Below are 21,989 nucleotides of genomic sequence, written 5' to 3'. Positions count from 1 at the left end.
CTCACCAATTTGGTCCTTCCTCCTTGGCTTAAATTATCTGTTTCAATTGTATTACTCTCCAAGAAAGATGGCTCCAAGCTCAGAAAAGGTTTCAGTAATTTAATTAAGTTGTGCAGAAATGCTGATGCTTTCTGAGGCACCAGCCTGACCTTTCTCTGCTCCTTGCCGGTCTCTGAGGGTAGGTCCTGGCTGCTGCCTTCCCTTGGGGAGACCACCTCTACTCCCTGACTTCCACAAGATCTTTACAGTGGCCAGTGTTTGGCCAAACATTCAGACTGCCTAGCTCTGCTACTTACTGCTGTGCTATCCTCGGCAAGTTTTTTTTTTATCCTCTTTTACCTACAAAGTGGGTACACAAGCAATCTACTTCGAAGTTGCTATAAAGATTAAATAAGCTAACATGTAGAAAGCACTTAGAACAGTGCCTGGCAAATAGAAGGCATTCAATATATGTTAACTTTTATTATCAGCCTGCCTAGTAATACTGAAGAAAGTTTTACATAAATCGAGAGCTTAATACCTTTAGAAGCAGTCTCAATTCATTACCACTATATTCAAACCTCTCAACAACCATGCAAATGAGACAAGACAATGTTTATGACACTTCCTACGAGAAGGAAAAGGAACTGGCTCAACTGCCAACTGTGGGAGCTATTTGCCCATCCTCCCTCATTTAGGTCAGAGACCTGCCTCCATCATTTTCACATACCACCCCCAACACACACACATACTAGTAGGTGCTCAATAAATCCACGGTGAATTGCACTGACTTTAGGGTTGGTTGTGCTGTAAACACAGCAACCCCAGCCTCATGGCAAGAAGCTGGCAAACCAGAATCATCATTCCTGGGCATTCCTGGCCAACCTGAACAGAAACAAGAGGGCTGCCTTTCCCAGTCCCAGCTCCAACTCATCCCTGAGAGGAAAAAGAGTATCTGCAAGAGAGGGGCAGCCAGAGGTCATTCAGGGAGAAACAGCAGAAGTGACCCTGAACAACCTCTGAGGTAGCAAGGCATTAGGATAACATAATGGGCATTATCCAGACCCTCCCACTGGGCCAAATGGGAATCCATGGAAGTGGTGTTTCAAAGGCAGATAATGTTGCCTTCGCTGACTGAAATGGTAGCTGCCTTTCAGTAGCGTACAGGCCAGTCTATAAATACCAGGGATTAAAAGGTTTCCTGTGGGGGCCCAATGGCCATCTACCTAAATACAGAGGTTATCTGGTCCTCCAGGCACTCTGGTCCATCCCTCGCCCTTCAGGGAAGAAGTGCTATCATCCAACATTACACCCCCTCCAAGGGACCCCCAACCTCTCTTTCACTTCAGCTTGTTTTTGCTAACCAACCCCTCCTTTCCACACCCTCAACAGGGCCATTCACTCCCACCTGGCCCTACCCTCCTCTCTCCAGGCATTTGTTCTCTGCCTCCCTTACCACCTCATCCCCCACCCAACTTTCTAATCCACATATGCTTTACCTGCCATAAAATAACCACAGGCAGAACTGAGCTCAGTGGCTCATGCTTGTAATCCCAGCATTTTGGGAGGCCAAGGCTGGCAGATCACTTGAGTCCAGGAATTCAAGACCAGCCTGGGCAACAAGGCAAAACCCCACCTCTTAAAAAAATACAAAAATTAGCTGGGTGTGGTGGTGCGTGCCTGTAGTCCCAGCTACTGGGGTTGAGGGCTGAGGTAGGGAGGCAGAGGCTGCAGTGAGCCCACATAGACCCACTGCACTCCAGCCTGGGAAACAGAGTGATACCCTGTCTCCAAAAAACACACACACATACACACACACACACACACACACACAGGTTTTGGAATCACTCCAACCTTGGTTCTAGTTCCAATACAGTAAATTACAGTACTTAATGTTTCAGAGCTTGGTTTCCTGATTTATCCAGTGAAGATCAGCCTAGTGAGTTAAAGCACTGAGCACACTGCCTGGCATGGGGCACATATTCAATACTTTCTGCCTTGTCCTACTCCCCAGGGGGATTTTTCTTCTTTCTTTTCTAGGACACTCTCATATAGACACTCTTTCTAGGTATAATACCTGCTAAATACAGATGTCTTAACCCAAAGGAATGACTCAAATGTTGCATAATTTCATCACCAGCATACTCTGTAGCAAGCACACAGCCTCATCATCAACACAGCCCCCATCAGCAACCTTCAAATTCTACTAGAGAGAAGGCTGGTCTCTTTGTACTTTGCCACCACAAATGACACATGTGCTGAGAGAAAGTGATCAGAAGGGATGGGAAAACAGAGTTAAGAGTCACTTTAGGGTCGAGCACAGTGGCTCACGCCTATAATCCCAGCACTTTGGGAGGCAGAAGTGGGTGGATCACCTGAGGTCAGGAGTTCCAGACCAGCCTGGTCAACGTGGTGAAACACCGTCTCTACTAAAAATACAAAAATCAGCTGGGCGTGGTGGCAGGTGCCTGTAATCCCAGCTATGTAGGAGCTGAGGCAGACCAATCGCTTGAATCCAGGAGGCAGAGGTTGCAGTGAGCCAAGATTGCGCCACTGCCCTCCAGACTGGGTGACAGAGTGAGACTCTGTCTTAAAAAAAAAAAAAAAAGTCAAGAGCAAGGGATAAATAAAGTCTCTGTAAGGTAAGAGCAGCACTTCCATATGAGACTAAGACCCCCCAAAAAAGAGTCCCATAATCCCACATTCACATGTAAAAAAATTAAAATTAATTCCAACAGCAAGAACATCTGCCACTTTTACTACAAATACCATCTGGTTAATTTCTGATAAGGTGCAGGCACAACTTTACATAGACGAAGGACTGCCTACAGTATGTCCCTAAAAGGTAGCAGCATCCTAATGACAGCTCTAAGGCAGTGTGCCATGCCTCTCTCCCTGGTGTCCTAAAGCTGCTCCTGCAAATTCATGATTAGCCCTGAAATAAATCCAGAGCTTCATTCTTTTCTAAATACCGCTTCCAAAACTTTTAGTCATCACTCTTGAAATCAGAATTAATTCAAGCAAGACTATCTTCAAACACCAGATAAATACTAGAGCAACATAATAAAAGTCCTGAACAACCTGTGTTTTATAGGAACTTCTACCATGGTGGTGGGAGGGTTTCTTTTCCAATGAAGATTCTTATTTTGCAATAAGTTAACAGGGTCCCTTCCATATGGTCTTTAACATCCTCTAGGATCCACCTGTTGCCAGGCCAAAGGGAGTCAGAGCAGAGTCCTCTAAAGAAGTGTGATAGGTCAGTTGCAGTGGCTCATGACTGTAATCCCAGCACTTTGGGAGTCCAAAGCAGGAGGATCACTTGAGGCCAGGGGTTCAAGACCAACCTGGGGAACATAGCAAGACAAAAAAAATATATATATATATATTTTTTTTTTAATTAGCTGGGTGTGGTGGTGCTTGCCTGTAATCTGAGCTGCTGAGGAGGCTGAGCTGGGAAGATAAGCACTTAAGTCCAGGAGTTCGAAGCTACAGTGAGCTATGATCAAGCCACTGCACTCCAATCTGGGCAACAGAACAAGACCCTACCTCAAAAAAAAAAAAAAAAGTCTGGTGACTTAGTTGGTATTAAGCATGAAAAAATGGGTGCTTCATAGGTAGGCCCCTTCATACTTTTCAGATCCTGATGGGGAATTATTAAATGTAAACCTAATACCCATAGCAAGAAGATAGTCAAAGAATATCTACAATGAAAAATGAAAAGTGAACTATGGGGGTCTGCCAGCCACTATTAAATGCATATTTGGAAAAATGAATATTTGAAACACATGCACACCCAAAAATGATCAAGTCCTGCAAGAAGATGGCACATGCCATCTTCCAGTCCACTGTGCAAATTGAGATTTGGTAAAATTTGACACTGCATTGTCTGTATTTTTCACTAATTGGTATTTCATGAACCCTGTGCAGCAGGAAGAGAGCAGGGCACATGTGGGAAGGTCTGATAAGCAGAAAACAGAAAGGGTAAGGATAAGAAGTGTACTGTAAAAACCTAAGGTGGGAAGGTGAGAAGCCGGGTGCTTGATCAGTTCTGGCCCCACGACTGAGTTTGAGGAGGAGAATCTTGCACTCTCTGGAAACCGTACTGGGCAGAAATCACTCAGGGCTTTTTTTCCCCCTCTCAAAATGCAAATATGCAGAAGAGGAGCCCACAGAGAAGCTCAAAACCTATTTCCCACCAAGACTGGCTTCAACTCAACCATTCAGTCCCACCAACAGGCAGATCATTCCAGGAGCAGGTAGAACACCATGGGGAGCGCTAAAGTGGTATAAGGAAAAAGGCCTTCCTTACAGAAGCAAAGACGTCCTCACACAGGCCATCCAGGTTTAAAGCAGGAGAGGATGAGCAGGCTCGGGTGGTGTGGCTGTCCGTATGGACTCCAGCAGCAGGGACGGTTTCACAGAGAAGGCCAGACCTGAATTTTCTAGATGTGACAGAGTTCAGAGAACTGAGACCACGAAGGGAGTGGTAAAGAGTGTGCCACCTACAAGACCAGGAGGCAGAAAGGAGAGGGGAAACAAGCCTCTCCCTTTGATCACTCTGGATGTGGTCCATCTGCCCTGGAAAGTGGGAAAAGGATGTGGTCCTAAGCTGGCTTCTCTCACTCACTCAGCCCCACATTGACCCTTGCTAACCCCCTCTGTCCAGACCGGCCATGTTCTGCTGAGTTTCACCTCCACAGGCCTGGCCAGTGCTTCCTGTCTGCACATCCGCGAGGCCTCCATGGTTTGCTGCCACCCACTCTGACAGGGCTGCACTGAAACATGAAGGAGACCATGTAGGCGTCAGCCCCGTTTCTGCTGCTAACCCAACATCTAGCCTTAGGACAAGTCATCCACTACTCTGTGCCTCATTTTCTGTAACTTTAAAGTAGATAAAACTGCCTCCTCTCTTCAAGCATAGTTGTGAGGATAAAAGCTGATAACAGCTAATATTTACTAGGCACTTACTACGTGCCAGATACTGAGTTAACCGCTTAACTGTCTAGAATCATTTAATCCTCAAAACCCCCCATGGGATAGACACTACTCTTAACTCCCAATTTCAGTTAAAGAAGCTGGAGCTTAACAAAGTTAAGAGAGTTACCCAGAGCCACACAGCTAGACAGAACATCTAACACTACAAAAGGGTCAGCCACTAATTAATACTTCCCCAATCTACCATTTGAGTATCTCTTAGCTGTCAGGCACATACACATCTTTTTAAGTATCCCGTTTCATTTGATTTTCATAAAATTCTACAAGGGAGTACTTTTAAAAGTAATTTTAATAAATTATTCAAGTTGGCCGGGCACGGTGGCTCAAGCCTGTAATCCCAGCACTTTGGGAGGCCGAGACGGGCGGATCACGAGGTCAGGAGATCGAGACCATGGTGAAACCCCGTCTCTACTAAAAAATAGAAAAAAATTAGCCGGGCGCAGTGGCGGGCGCCTGTAGTCCCAGCTACTCGGGAGGCTGAGGCAGGAGAATGGCGTGAACCCGGGAGGCGGAGCTTGCAGTGAGCCGAGATTGCGCCACTGCACTCCAGCCTGGGTGACAAAGCGAGACTCCGTCTCAAAAAAAAAAACAAAAACAAAAAAAACAACAAAAAAAAAACTAGCCGGGCGAGGTGGCGGGCGCCTGTAGTCCCAGCTACTCGGGAGGCTGAGGCGGGAGAATGGCGTAAACCCGGGAGGCGGAGCCTGTAGTGAGCTGAGATCCGGCCACTGCACTCCAGCCTGGGCGAGAGCGCGAGACTCCGTCTCAAAAATAAATAAATAAATAAATAAATAAATAAATAAATAAATAATTCAAGTTATATATGCCAATAGTAAAAAATTCAAATGAAACAAAAAGTTTAAGAAGTTAAAGTCCCTTTTATCCTTTACCATTCACATGCAGAATTCCCCACACCAGGCAATCATCAATACTTTGGTAGCCACCCTTCTATAAATTGGTAGTGTTAATATCATTTCCATCCTACAAATGACAAAACTAAGTATCGGCCAAGCACGGTGACTCACGCCTGTAATTCCAGCACTTTGGGAGGCCAAGGCGGGCAGATCACCTGAGGTCAGGAGATCGAGACCAGCCTGAACAACATGGAGAAACTCTGTCTCTACTAAAAATACAAAAAATTAGCCGGGTGTGGTGCCGCATGCCTGTAATCCCAGCTATTTGGGAGGCTGAGGTAGGAGAATCACTTGAACCTGGGAGGCGGAGGTTGCGGTGAGCCAAGATCACGCCATTGCACTCCAGCCTGGGCAACAAGAGTGAAACTCTGTCTCAGAAAAAAACAACTAAGTATCAAAGAGGTTAAATTTGCTCAAGGTCATATAGCTGATATGTGGCAGAACTGACACTGAAGCAGGGTCACTCTGATTCCATGGATACCTTCTGAGAATTGTGTCATTAAGCAATGTTGTTGTATGGATATCACAGAGTGAACTCACATAAACCTAAATGGCATAGCCTACTACACACCTCAGCTACATGGCATGGCCTAGGCTACAAACCTGTACAGCAGATACGTTACTGAATACTGTAGGCAACTCTAACATGATGGTAATTGTGTCTCTAAACATACTTAAACATAGAAAAAATACAATATGGTATAAAAGATAAAAAATGGTACATCTGTATAGAGCACTTACCATGGATGGGGCTTGCAGGACTGAAAATTGCCCTGGGTAAGTGAGTGAATGAAGAGTGAGTGTGAGGGCCTAGGACATTACTATATACTACTGTAGACTTTATAAACACTGTACACTTAGGCTACACTATATTTTTAAAATTTTTTTCTTCCATAAACTAATCTTAGCTTACTGTGACTTTTTTACTTTATAAACTTTTTAATTATTTTAAACTTTTTGACTCATTTGTAATAACACTTAGGTTAAGACGTACAGCTGTGACAAAATATTTTCTTTCTTTATATCCTTATCTATAAGCTATTTTGTATTTAAAAAAATTTTTTTTTGTTAAAAAAACGAAGACATAAACACACACATTAGCCTAGGCCTACAAAGGGTAAGGATCATCTATATCACTGTCTTCCATCTCCGCATCTTACTCCACCAGTAGGTCTTCAAGGGCAGTAACAGAACTGTTATCTCTTATAACAATGCCTCCTGGAAAACCTGCCTGAGGCTGTTTTACAGTTAACTGTTTTTTGGGGGTTTTCTTTTTCCTAAGTAGAAGGAGTACAGTCTATACTGACGACAAAAAACATAGTATAGTAAATACAAAAACCAGAAATACAGTTATTATCATCAAGTATTATGTACTATACATAATTGTATGTGCTAGACTCTAATACAACTGGCCATGCTGCAGATTTATTTACACCAGCATCACCACAAACAGGTGAGTAATGCATTGTGCTATGACCTTACCATGGCTACAATGTCACTAGGTGATAGAAATTTTTCAGTTCCCTTATAATCTTATGGAGCCACCATCATATATGCAGCAAAATGTCATTACACCACACATGACTGTATGCACATGTTTACATTTTTGTTCCATTAGTACACAAAAACATGTTGACCTTAGGGTACCTGTGCCAAGATGGGGATGGAGGAACCAAAAAGGGGCTATTGCTATCATGTTGCTGGTTGCTGTTCCTTGGCAGGTTAATCAAGTCTGCAATCCTAGGAGGTTTCCCATCTCACAACATGTGCTATCATACCAGTGTCTGATTTAGCATTTGAATTCTAGCTGACTTAACATCACTATTACATATAAGTACAGTTGCTGCCAAATGCATACCGGTTGCCAAAGGTCTTATCTTTCCCATTTGTAAAATGGGACTGCAATCTTCCTGACAGTATGTGATATCTTACATGAAAGCAGTTTGGCCGGGCGCTGTGGCTCATGCCTGTAATCCCAACACGTTGAGAGGCCAAGGTGGGCGGATCACTTCTGGTCAGGAGTTCAAGACCAGCCTGACCAACATGGTGAAACCTCATCTCTTCTAAAAACACAAAAATTAGCCGGGCAGGGTGGCGGGTGCCTGTAATCCCAGCTACTCCGGAGGCTGAGGCGGGAGATTCGCTTGAACCTGGGAGGCAGAGGTTGTGGTGAATCGAGATCGCACTACTGCACTCCAGCCTACGCAACAGAGACTCCATCTCAAAAAAAGAAAAGAAAGCAGTTTGTAAAATGAAGAAATCTTTACTGCCATCAATATGGATGTTCAGTCTGCACAGTAAACATGGAGAAACGTAAACCATCCTCAAGGGGGTTGAAATCTATGAGGAGAAGAGACTAACCAAAACACTAGGCCAGGGGTGGTAGCTCATGCCTATAATCCCAGCACTTTGGGAGGCTGAGGCAGGCAGATCACTTGAATCTGGAAGTTCAAGACAAGCCTGGGCAACATGGCAAAACCCCATCTCTACAAAAAAATACAAAAAAATTAGCCGGGCATGGTGACACATGCCTGTAGTCCCAGCTATTCAGAAGGCTGAGGTGGGAGGATCGCTTAAGCCCGGGAGGTCTTAAGTGCAGTGAGCCGCGATGGTACCACTACACTTTAGCCTGGGCAACAGAACAAGATCCTGTTTCAAAAAAAAAAAAAGCCAAAAAACACTAGAGAACAATTCAAAAGTATATAATTAAGTGTTAAACTTTTGTGCTGCAAAGAATTCCTGTGGTGAGATAATCAGTATATGGGAAAGAGCATCTGATAAATACTTGATCAATTAATGAGTTCAGACGTGTTGCTTGAAAAACACCTCATCTGCTATTTTAACATTAGACTCCTAATACCTTCACTATTCACAGAAAGTGATACCAACACCAAAACCCCGAAGTCTATTCATTCTACCATTGCTCACGTATAACCCAAGAAAAAAGCATGTCAGCATTTGTACAGAGCACCCTTCTTTCAATGACGTGCTTTTAAAAAAGCATGGACAGACCTTCAAAGGAGATGACCCACACAATTATATAAGTCCAGAAGCAGTAGAACTGCCCCCCTAAAAAGAGTTCAATTGTGGAGAACAAAGACAAAAGTCTTCCTCGCAACGACTTCCTTGCCTGCAACCTGACACACTGGATACTAAATATATTTCTCTCCAAACTACAGAGGCAAAGGTGTAAGTTGGCTTTCAAGAATGAATGATGCCTCCCAAGGCTTTTAAAAGAACAGAATTCTAGAAACAAAGACCTGCTACCTAAAAATTAGCAGGGATGACTTTCTGGTCTTCAGCCCCGTAACAAGAGGGCCCTATAGTTTGTTTTTGACTGGCCTTGCTAAAACATTCTGGAGAACCTCCAATACCCTCTCTCTCCTTCACCTCCCACTGCCATGGTTCCTGAGCTGTGTTCTTTTCCTGCCACCAGACAGGGTGAACATGGTGAATGTTAACAGCTTTTTAACACCCTGTTTATATTTGTTTTTCACTCAAACCAGGCCTTCCTCCAAATGACTCCATTTTTAGAATTCATCAATAATACCACTCTTTCATTCCTTTTCATCAAGGTTCATAACCTCAAAGTCACCCTGCCCTCCCATACTTGTTATTTTAATTCCCTACACCTGGTCAATCATTTATTAATCATCCAATTAATCCAGGAGGGGTTACAAGGAAGTGGATGAGACAGTCACCGACCTCAGGGAACTTCCAACGTCAGCCTGGAACCAGGGCCTACACAGAGATGGCCACCCAAAGAGGTAAAATATAGGGGGAGGGCGTATGTTTACTGGGAACTAGGTCCTTTACTGCCCCCAGCAGGTTGTAAAGCCACAGATATATCAGGAAAAGAGATCTCACAAGTCCACATTTCTATCTAAAATTGAGGCTTGAGGGAGATGGAAGAAGAAAAAAGATTCCCTAAGGAATTCATGCCACTGATCCTCTCTATTCCCTTCTCCCAGTTTCTCATAGTTGAACCCACATCTCCTTTTTTCTTTTAATTAAAAATAGGATAAGTCAAGGACTGAAAACATTCCCAGATTAAAAACTAGTTGATTAAATAAAGCAAGAAACAAGAATCCTCAAAGCACACCAAACTCCTAGACCTAGCTCACTGCAGAGAAAGACAATTCATTTCTTTAATAGGGAGCCTGGGGTAACTCTCTAACGATACTTTTCAAGTTTTTCCCTTCCAGGATGACTGTGGTTTGGAACACAGAAGTAACTGACAAATCCCAAACAGTCAAGCTGAAGGTCTACTGTACACAAAAGACTCCTCCAACACTACTCTCAAATTAAAAACCTCGTGAGTATTCCCGCAGTATGCTAACTCCACGCCAGCAAGTACTATGTCCATTTTGTTCTTTGTTCACAACTGTATACCTAGTGCCTAGAACAGGCATCCACTAATTATTTGCCAGACAACTAGACTTACTTCCTTTTGGTTTCTGCAGCAACCACCTACCAGCCTCCCACCAGCCTGACATCATAGCCTAACCAGATTATCAGCTCACAAATTATTATGACTTGAGGGTACATGTAAAGGAAAGATGGATCGATGAATTCTTATGAAACTCAGAGCCTGTTTTTCTTGCTATTCTGCTGTGTAACAAGCAAAATCCCCACAGGACAGAAACAAGGATGTAGACAGTCTTCCCATGGCAGAGTTTCTTCCTGGAGGCAGATGGAGGATTGATAAAGGGGTGGACCAGATAACATACCACTGGTTAATTTCCTAGCAATGCCTCAAGCATGCCAACTGAAACAGCAGCACCCACACTAAACACAAGACTCTGTTCACTGGTTTTCTGGGATGGGAGCCAGTATATATGACCTGCTTCCTTCGTGTCTGGTTAGAGACATACAGTTATAGATGTGTGGTCACGCTGCATTTAGGTGGGTAGCTGATTCCACATACCATAAGTCCAAGGAAGTTGAGACACAGCTCTGAAGGGTTTGGTCGGTTAATGGGGTGTGGGGGCAGGATCAGTTCTCCCAGACAGAGAACACACCCATTGGCCTGGGGTCAGGTGGGGTTTTTTTTTTTTTTTTTGAGACAGGGTCTCAACTGTGTCACCAGGCTGGAGTACAGTGGCACCATCATAGCTTATTGCAGCCTTGACTTCCCAAGCTCAAGTGATCCCCCAACTCCAGCTTCCCAAGTAGCTGGGACTACAGGTGTGTGCCACCATGCCCATCTAATTTTTATTTTTTTAATTTCTTTTTCTGTAGAGATGTGGACTCTCACTACGTTGCCCAGGCTAGTCTTGAACTGGTCTTGAGCAATTGTCCCACCTCAGCCTCCCAAAGTGCTGGGATTACAGGTGTGAGCCACCGTACCAGGCCAGGTAGCATTTTTGAATGGCAAAGATACACAGCACAGAAATTTAAAAGTTAAGCAGGCCCAGTCTAAACACAACTACAACAATTTTTTAAAGTGAAAGCAAGTTTATTAAGAAAGTAAAGGAATAAAGAATGGTTACTCCATAGGCAGAGCAGCCCTGAGGGCTCTGCACCCATTTTAAGAACAGTTTTCTTTCAGAAGAATTGGACTTCAAGACTCATTTCCTTTGTAATTTCACTATTAGATTCAAAACTACAATCACAGAAGTAACCTGAATTTGTTCCCAAAAATATGAACCACGACACCCTGCTGGACTCCCAATCCCCATTCTTGATCCAGGCCCAAAGGAGGGGGAGAAACAAAGAGGTGATCACACCGGGAGAGAAAAGCACTAGACTAGGAATCAGGGTCCTTGGCTTCTCCACTAGCCCTTTCACCTCTCAGGCAAGTCAGCTCTGAGCATCCATTTCCCATTTGCATTTCTTTAAAATGAGGAGGTAGAATAAAAAGAACCCCAAAGTCCCATTTTTCCAACTCTAACATTTCATGAACCTAGAGTCTCTCTTCATATACTTTGTCGTGCAGGGAGTTTTGGTAGCATCTAGATACCAACAGTGAAAAATCTGGATCTTCAACTACGAGTCTCGTCTCACTTCACTCAACCTTTGGAAACTCTTAGGATTTGGGAATCTAATTTGCATTAACAGGTAGGGCCTGCTCCAAATCACAAAAATTTTGGCAATGAATTTTGGCAGAGAAGTTACGGCTGCATTAACACACATTTACACACACACAGGAGGGAACTTTCTAGAAGAACTGATCCTTGACCTTGGCTCGATACAGGAACCCAGAGAAGAGAGTTCAAGTTCCTAGTTTTTGTCTGTCTTGCTGGACAAAGGGCATGTGCCCTATCCCTCCTGTTTCTCTGCAGCGTAACTATCTTGATCCTCTGTTAAATCACTAGGTAGCCTGCATATGCACACTTTCAAGAGCTTTTATTGGGGATCTAGGAGTAGGGAAAGCAAGACTAGCTGTTGAAACCAAGACTAGCTGTTGGTCACAAGTGCTGAGTGGACACAGGCTGAGTATCCCTTATCAGAAATGCTTGGGATCACAAATGTTTTAGATTTTGGAATATTTGCATATATATAATCAGGTATCTCAGGGATGGGACCCCAGTCTAAACACAAAATCCATTTATATTTCATATACACCTAATACGCACAGCCTAAAGGTAGTTTTGACTGCGACCCAAAACATGAGGTCAGGTGTGGAATTTTCCATCATGTGGGTGCTCAAAAAGTTTAAGATTTTGGAGCACTTCATATTTCAGATTAGGGAAACTCAACCTGTGGTTCCAATTAGAACAAGGGCAAAAGGAGACATTCTGTTGCATTATTTCATTAATATGGTTGGCATGATGTAAAACCACCCAGGGACACATCCTGTAGAGGAAATGACACTCCAAGCAGCACCATCTGCTCCTTTTTGTGTCTGGCATGATCTGTTTTTAACCTCAGGTTACACCTGAGGTCCACCTGGAAAAGCCCTGTGGCAGCTGCTCTAAAGAGCACTCTTTCTCGGATCTGCATTTTCAGGGCACTCACAGCCCCTCTCCCTCTTCCCTATCTTGCTGGCTGGCTCTCTAGTCAATAAGCATTCCACTCCACAACCTAGCAGAAGTCTCTGAGCAGGTGCACAGAACCCTGGCATGGAATTTTTCACAAGAAAAGGAAAAGCTTCTGAGAACTATAAATCACATCTGATAAGGAAGGCTTTGGGGATTCATGGTAAAGTTCTCTCTATAAAACACAAAGATGAGATTTAGAGCTGAGGCTTCGCATTGAAAATCCTCTTTATTTTTTTTAAAGCAGCAGTACATGTGCATTGAATTTAGGCACTATTTCATCTGTCAACTCTCACCAATGGTTAAAGTTTTGCACCAAATATTTGGAAACAATGCTACTGGAGAGTTCAAACTTAAAAACAGGATTCTCTCTTTTTGTTTTTGGGTTTTGGAATTTTTTGGGTGGCACCTTTTCTTGATCCAGGACAATATCCATAATACCACAGTAGGGCCAAGAGTTTACTATAACACTGTTCTTCCTCAAACAAACTACATAACCTAGTAGAATGTTAACCTCAAAGTAGAGATATGGATGGATGCAGCTTTAAAGATATCTCCTTGAGAAATGAAAACATATACCCACAGAAAAACTTATACACACATGTTCTTAGCAATACTGCAATATTATTCATAACCAAAAAACAGAAACAACCCAACTGTCCATCAGGTTATGAATGGATACACAAAATGTGGTATATCAATATAACAGAACCGCATTCAGCAATAAAATGGAATGAAGTACTGATACATGCTAAAACATGAATAAGTCTCAAAAACATTATGCTAAGTGAAAGAAGCCAGTTATTAAAGACCACATATCATATGATTGCAGCCATATGAAATGTCCAAATAGGCAAATCTATAGAGAGAGAAAGATGAATGGTTGCCTAGGGCTAGATGGGATTGTAGAGAAATAGGGAGTGACTTTTTGGGGTGATGAAAATGTTCCAAAAGTAGGTTATGGTGATAGATGTACAACTCTGTAAATATACTAAAAACTACTGAATTGTACTTTAAATGTGTGAATTTTATGACGTGTTAAAAAAAAAAGCTAAGTGAAAAAAATACAAAGCTGAATGTACAGGTACTACCAGTTGAAGACGAAAAAACAGAATCCACACTATGTTTATGTTAAGGTGGTAGAATCATGTTGATTTTTTTTTTCCCTTTTATTTTCCAAGCTATCTGTAATCCTGCGCTTCCCCACCAAAAAACATCTCTCAGTCTTCCTTCAAACAGTTTGCATAGACTGCTATAATTTAAAAAGGAAATTAAGTAAAATCACCTTGTTTCCTTTTTGCAGTTACCTTTTACAAGCCTCCGTCCACTTAGTTTGTTGAGCTCAACCGAGAATAATCTAAAGGAAGAATTGGATAAACAGGCTCTTATGCCATTCCCAGAAGCCAGTTTCATTTTACTGTCTTTGTCAGAAGCTGAAGCCTAGTCTAGCCAAAGAAAATTTCAGCAAGGACAGTTTACATAAAGGGCAACTCCACACTCTAATCTTAAATTTCTGTGGGTGAAGGCAAGTCACTGCTGGCAGTAGGTTGGACTTGGAAAGATTAGACATTCCCTCTACTCTACAAAGGGTGGCAAGAAAGGGGAGGCTGGGAGAGATCTCTATTTGTGTCTCTTCTCTGAGGTTTTGTATCCAATCTCCAACTGCAGAATCCTGAATCATTTTTCATCAGAGAAAATCCTCCTCTGAGTAATAAAGAATTGTCAGTCACCACCTCTGCCGTCTGCGATCCCACTGAGAATCTATTACTGTCATCAGGAATCCCAGGCTAACTTCCCTTAAACCAAGCAAGGAGGCTTTGCCAAAAAATAAAATAAAATAAAATAAAACAAAACACTTGTGTATGTGTGTGTGGGGGGAGTACATTTAAGGGCACACTGCTATCAGGTAATTTTAAGGATCTACTAACACTGGCGACAGTAACAGGGAAATACATCTGTTTCTGTTTGAGAAAAATGCTTCAGTAATATCCTGTTTCAGGAGTACTGTGTGAATTCTTGGCACGCAGCCTTCAGATGTTTCAAGGGTGGTTATTTTCCTTTTTTGAGATACAAGAGCCAGGGAGGAAGACTACATCACAAGCAACACCACAGTCTGTGAAATTAGTTTCAGTTCTCACTGCTGCACTTCCTGCTGTCGCTGTATCCAGTACCTTCACAGACGCTTAACTGTCCCAAGCCTTGATAGTAGCACAGTTGGCCTTTCATGGCTGAAGTGACCCAGCTCAGTGCCACTGCAAGGTCCACCAGCAGAGCGACTTCCACACTCAAGTAAGAACCAGAAGACAAGAGAGCAAATGGAGAAACCCCGCTGGTTTCCAGGCCAAAAAAACTAAAAAGGCAAGAAAAAGGACACCATTGCAGACACATGAGCACAAGAAGAACACAGGTGCCTAACAGGCTCTGCCGTGAAAACCTAAGCCTTGTAAGAGGTACCTCTTTCCCCAGAACTTGTACTTTTTAAGATAAAAGGTTCTTACACAGAAACACAAACTTACACTCATCCAAGGGACACACAATGGCTGTTGCCTTGAATCCAAGCCAGGGGTGGAGTGAACAGATCTTCATGTGCAAGGACAGTCCACTCAAAGATTCCTGAGTAGTATGGAGCTCATGAGAAACCTGGGGAAAGTCTCTATTTCCCCTAGTTTTGCATTTGTCCCAAAGCTTACCCTTAACCTAATGTCCTAATCCTCAACATTCAAGTCTGCAACAAAGCAATGTTTGCTCTCAAAGTTGAAAAAAAGACAAGACATGGGGTTCCTTCCTCTATTGGCTCCTTCTGATCTTTCTCCTACTGCTTGAGCGAACACCCTCTAACAAGACTTCCATAGTGTCCAGACAGAAAGAAGAGGGAAAATAAATCCTGCTTGTCAGCTTCAACTAAGAGACAGCATGTCAATTCAGGAGCTTAATAACTCACTTCATGTATGGCAATTACACAACCTGGGCCCAGTGGATCTGCTGACGTTCGGGCCTGCAAGTGTGAACTGTCTCTTAGTAAATGGGGAACTAGAGGGGAAAGACAACCATGTGTACCCTCTGGCCTTCCCTCTCTGCTGGCAAGTGGTTCTGCTTCATTCTCCACGGTTCATTTGTTTGGTACTGAAATGAGGAAGAGTATGTCCTCACTTTTTTTTTTAAAGATGCTGTATTTCTCCCAGCCCACAAATGATACCAGTAGTAATGTGGTTGTCAGAAGAGCTAAGGACATGAAAAAAGGGCAGAAGAAAATATTTGAAGCAAAAGTCAAGTTTTTATGTGGAAAACGGACAAGCAGGGAGGGAGTGAAACAATGCTTCGTAGCAATAAACTTGAAAGAAGTTCTAACTTTTAAGAAACCAGGTGAATTATTACCTTTTGGAAGGGAGGTGTGTGTGTATGTAGAGGGAAGGCTGCCGCAGAATTGCTGCCCCAGCAAAAGAGCAAAGGAGGATATCCCCTACTGAGAGATGCACCATTACATAAGAACACAAGCTCAGGCCGCACGCGGTGGTTCACTCCTGTAATCCCAGCACTTTGGGAGGTCAAGATGGGCGGATCACCTGAGGTCAGGAGTTTGAGACTAGCCTGGCCAACATGGTAAAACCCTGTCTCTACTAAAAATACAAAAATTAGCCAGGCGTGATGGCATGCACCTGTAGTCCCAGGTGCTCAGGAGGCTGAGGCAGAGAATCGTTTGAACCTGGGAGGCGAGGGTTGCAGTGAGCCGAGATTGCGCCACTGCACTCCAGCCTGGGTGACAGAGTGAGACTCTATCTCAAAAAAATAAAAAAGAACACAAGTTCAATCATCACACCTCAGAGAATGGCCAGGAAAACAGACAAAGTGCTGAGATCTCTTTATCTGCCAGCCTGCATCTGTAACACCTCATTTCACCCTTCTTCCTCTTCTATCTCACCAAATTCTGGGCTTTCAGAAGGCAGGCTTCAGCGAAAGAAGTCAAACTCAGCCATTTGACAGTGGATTTGCTCTCAGGTGTTTAAACACTGAGCATCCTGGCACTGGGCTCTATCTAGGTGTAAGTGAGGATTTGTTTCATATGCCATTTCTACTACAATATCCAAAAAATTACTCTGTAGACAGGAAGTCTCATCTATCAGGACTCATACCAACACTGTCCTCTGTTTAACTCGCTGGGCAGAAGTTCTTTCAGCAGCAAATGGCCAACAATGAAAGCTAACAATATAAACCAAAACAAATTGATTTAAAGGCTGTAAGTCCATGAGAGCTGGATTCTGACTTATTCAATGCAGTACCTGCAATACATAGCACAGTGCCTGGCATACATTCTGTATCACATAAATACTTGGGAGTACTGAAGGAAAGAATGAACAAATGACTTATGCAAACATACCGTAAGTGTGTACCCTGGAGAAAGAGTTTAGAATGCTCCTGCTCTGAGAAACAGCCTGAAGCAGCAGTGCTTTGAGAAGGTTTTAGAAAGACTCCAGGTTCAATTTTACCAAAAGGTAAACAAACCAGAAACCAGCAGTATAATCTAGTAGTTCAGACTGTGGGCTCCACCATGAGATACCTATCTGCCACGGGCGAGTTATTTAACTTGTTTGGTTTGGGTCTCAACTAGAAGAATGGGGATAATAATATCTACCTCAAAAGTCTGTTGTTTATTAAATAAGTTCAAAAAAGTAAAGCCCTTAGCACAAAGCTTGGTACTCAGTAAGTCCTCAAGAACCTTTCCATATCATTGCTGTTTAATTAAATACCTTCTTTCCTGAGATGCAGAAATACCTCACTCAACTCCAGGAAAATTTTAATTTCTGGTTGAATATGCTTCTAGCTAAAAACATAAAGCCCAGAGAACTCAGAAGTCAGTGCCAAGCACATGTCTCTACTAGCCTCCACTAGATGGTGACAATTTGGGTGTGGAATTCCCAAAACAGAAAAGGTGTGTGCGCGTAAGTCCTATGTATTTTTTTAACACAAGAACGAAAACAGCAAGAAATGAATTAACTACTGTGAAGGGTGGAAAGCCACACTTCCCATCTCTGTAGATCAAAAAAGGGGGTAAATCCCTAGGCCTAATTGAACCGAGTAATCTTACTGCACCTCTGGAAGAGCACACAGGAGCCCAGTTAGCAAGAGCAACAAAGCCCAGCATGTCGCCTGCCACCGAAAGAAAATTTTGTGGGAACAACAGCTTTAGGCCTCTTTGTCCAGACGCCAACTTCCCTTTAACCAGACCAAGACTTTATTTTGACGCCTCTTTGCTTCTGGGTCTTGCTGTCCGCATAACCACCTCCCCCTCCTGCTCCTAAATTCATCCAGAGTAACTTTTCTCCACTTCAGCAGCTCCCCAGCCACGACTCCCATGAGGGAGAGTCAGACCCACACTCATAGCAGGGGTCTCAAAACCAAGCGTAAAAAAGGAAAGTCTGTATGTACGTGCCTACTTTTTGAAAGAAAAGAGCTGGTTTCGGGGAGTTTAGCCTGGTTAACAAGAGACGTTTTTGAGATTAAAGAGCAGCCGAGGCGCGGGGGCTCCCGAACGCTGCGGAGCGCACAGGCCGGCTCCGAGATTTCCTCAGGAAATCCACCTTCTCTAAGCCAGCCCTGCCCTCCCCAGCGCAAGCCCCGCAGCTTTGCTGGGCTGAGGGCAGTAATGACAGTGGCACAGAGGGCCTCTGCCTACCTCCTCCGCACCCACCGGCACGGCGTCTGGCTCTGCCGGCGCTGCCCCGGCAGCGACGCGGGACGGCGCGCCCCGGACCGCAGGTCACTAAGTTCCCGGCCGCAAACCAGCAGCCGGTCCCCCCGGCCGCGCAGCCCCCACTGCCGGCCCGCCGGCCGCGCCACGCCAGCGCGGGGCTCCCAGCGGCGCGGTTCGCGGCCGGGTGACAGCGGGCCGGCGCAGAGAAGAGCGGGGAGCCGCCGAAGCCGGCCCGGGCTCCGGCCAGCGTCACTCCTAGGCGGTGCGCGCTGGTCCCGCGCCCCTGACAGCCGGCCCGGCGCGTCGGTGGCACAATGCCTGCCCCGCCGCCCCCCGCCCGCGGTGACAACTCACCCGGGAGCCGGCGGAGACCTCCGGGATGGGGGCGCTCACCGCTTCCACGCCGCCGCTTGCGCGCGCCCGCAGCCTTCTCGGGTCTAGGCGAGGCCCCGCGTGCCCTTGTCTAGCTCGCTCTGGCCGGCGCTGTGGGCAGACGAAGCGGCCGGGAGGGAGGGAGGCGGCGGGGCGGTCGCCGGCTTGGGAGAATAGAACTCGGCGGTAGCGGCGGCTCCAGCGCCCGCGTCACTAACCCAGCTGTACGGCGCGGGCGGGGGAGGCCCCGCGGAGGGGAGGGGGCGGGGAATGGGCGGTGCCAGGCGCGCACGCAACAGCGACGCCGTCGCGCCGGCGTCGCGCCGCCGCGACCGCCCCGCCGGGAGGCCCCGCACGCACGCGCCGCCGGCCGGGCCAGGTACCCACGGGAGAAGCGACGCGGTTGGGGAGGTGGGGGGTCCTTAAAGGGACAGTCCCTCTGCGCTGGAGTGGATGGGGCAGTGGCACCGACTCAGCTGGACTGTGCGGCGTTTGCAGTGCGCTCTTCAGTTCGTTTACTATTATTATTATTTGCATTATTGAATTACTATGATTTGAAAAGAATTGTACTGCCGTCAGGTTTACAAGACTTTTGACGCATGTTGCCTTGTTAGCTGTTGAATTGCTCGTCTGACCTATCTCTGAAGCAGGTTATTATCTCCCTGTTAAGCAGTACTCTAAACTGGTTCCTAGTCTGCCAACATTAAAGCTGCCCGGGGGGTGGGTGGGGGTGAAAATGCAGATTCGGGGCCCCACCTCCAGCCATTGTGGTTCAGTGGGGTCGGACTTGGGAATCTGTATTTTCACTAGCATTCCGAAGTGAGTGATCCTTCAGCATGCTAAAAGCACACAAGGGATCTCAATGTTGAGAAAACCGCAGTTCAGAGGCACGACTGGCAGAGCCCGGGCTAGAAGCCTGCCACATTCCTAACTGTATTTCCCCTCTTGAACCTTGCCTCCTGGGGCTATTTTCTAGCACATACTGAGTGAGCAGTTTGTGCACTGTATGGCTACATCGTTTATTGGTGATCTCTCATGTAGTGTGTCCTCGGTTTATGTGTTTACAGGGCCCGTGGCGCCTTGATGGGGAGGACTCTGGCTTTTTATCTTTGTGCCCCAGGGTCTTGCACCTTGTAGGTCTCCGAGGTCCTCAATAAATGTTAAGGAACTCCTACTTGTAAATCAGTGGTAGAGTTCACATCTGGACCTACAGACTTGTGTCTTTGCTGCAGCTTGGGTCAGGCAGGCCTCTTCTCCCAGATGCTCTTGGACAAAAGGATACACCTTCTCAGGGCCTCTCACCAGGCCTAGTTCTAGTAGGCTTTCAGGAAAAGTGCTGTGAATTAACAGGGCATATCCTTGTGAAGTAGCTTGAACCAAATAAACAGGATGCTCCTCCCCATGCACACAGACCCATCCCCAAAAGAACCCTTCCCTTCTGGGCCCCACAGCAACCTGTGGCTTGTTGCTAAAACGCCTTTTTCATAAGCCTATCCTTGTTCTGCCTTCTTTCGTCCTTGCCTTCTTGGGTCCACACTCATTAGAGAAGATGGGCACCCCTCCCTTCCTGCTCATTTGGGGCCACACTGCCAAGACCACTAGAAGATTGAAAAGCAAACTTCAGAACTACCTGGGTCTGCAGCAGAGCGCAACCAAATCAGTGTGGGCAGCAGGAACACGCCAGGCAGACCCAAGGCTCCGGGAGGGGACAAGGAGGGAAGGAAGCAAGGGAAAGGGATGGAGGAAGAATTGGAGAAGATGAATGGAGAGAGGGAGAAAAAGAAAGAGAAGAAAGGGAAGAAAGCAGGCATGGATGGTTCAGGTCAGATCAACTGCCAAGTAACTGAGCCCTTGGCTGTGCACTGAAGTCAGTTTGGCGACTAAGAGGCTCAGTAACTTCATGCAAGAACTGCCACCTTATAAAATCCCTTATGAGACCCTATGCAGATCTGTCCATCACTACCCAAAAATCCTCAGCCGGGCACGGTGGCTCACGCCTGTAATCCCAACACTATGGGAGGCCGAGGCGGGCAGATCACAAAGTCAAGAGTTTGAAACCAGCCTGGACAACATGGTGAAACCCCTTCTCTACTAAAAATACAAAAATTAGCCAGGCATGGTGGCACATGCCTGTAATCTCAGCTACTTGGGAGTCTGAGGCAGGAGAATCGCTTGAACTCAGGAAGCAGAGGTTGCAGTGAGCCTAGATTGTGCCATTGCACTCCAGCCTGGGTGAGAGAGTGAGACTGTCTTAAAAAAAAAAAAAAAAAATCCTCTCCCTGACCTTCAGGGTCCACAGAATGAACTCAAACTCATCAGCAAGGACTGTAGTATCCTGTGCTCTCCACAATTGGGCCCAAATGCTCTCCATCCCTCCACACACCCCACTCCAGCCTCCCGATACCACCTGCTGGTCTCTAACGAGCCATTCCTGTCACATCTCAGTCACAAACCAGGTGCCCATGCTGTTTCCTCAATCTTGAAGGCCTTCTCCACTTACCCTTCAGAATCTTCCCAAAGCTGCTGCTTCTACTTTTCTGTGGCACTTTGGTTGAGCCCCAAAGTGCCACAGAATAGTATTAAATTAAAAATTTTAAACATTTTAAATATGTATGAATGTATGTATGTATGTATGTATTTTGACGGAGTCTTGCTCTGTTGCTCAGGCTGGAGTGCAGTGGCGTGATCTGAGTTCACGGCAACCTCTACCTCCTGGGTTCAGGGGATTCTCCTGCTTCAGTCTCCCGAGTAGCTGGGATTACAGCTAGGATTAGCATCCATTTCCTTCTGCTTTGAATTGCCAGAATCAGGGTCAAGTCTCCTCCCTTTATAAATGCCGGCTCACCAGCCTTTCCTGTCTTCTCTTCCTCTCCCATCTGAAGTTCCATTGGCCTCCTCTGTTGAGCTGACGAAAAGCCCCTGTTACATTCTACACATAGCCCTTGCTCTTCTCACCCGCAAAATGGAATGGTACTTCCTTGTCTGGGGTGAATATCATCTTTCTGTCATTGAAAAGATCTCACAAGATGAAGGTTAAGAATAATTTAGACTTAGACATTC

General features: G+C 45.3%; 1 protein-coding gene across 1 annotated transcript in view; it reads right to left on the bottom strand.

Moving 5' to 3' along the window:
* The window catches only part of SUSD6 (sushi domain containing 6), a 103,685-nt gene extending 84,503 nt beyond the window's left edge, over positions 1–19,182 (bottom strand). The window contains exon 1 of the mRNA XM_007987118.3: positions 18,912–19,182. The gene's annotated coding sequence lies outside the window, so the exon portion shown is untranslated. The remainder of the gene's footprint in view (positions 1–18,911) is intronic.
* Positions 19,183–21,989: the final 2,807 nt, after the last annotated feature.

The sequence above is a fragment of the Chlorocebus sabaeus genome, chromosome 24 (genome assembly GCF_047675955.1).
Source record: "Chlorocebus sabaeus isolate Y175 chromosome 24, mChlSab1.0.hap1, whole genome shotgun sequence".
Classification (NCBI taxonomy): Eukaryota; Metazoa; Chordata; class Mammalia; order Primates; family Cercopithecidae; genus Chlorocebus; species Chlorocebus sabaeus.
The sequence above is the reverse complement of the archived record's forward strand: the minus strand, read 5'-3'. Positions and strand labels throughout refer to the sequence as shown.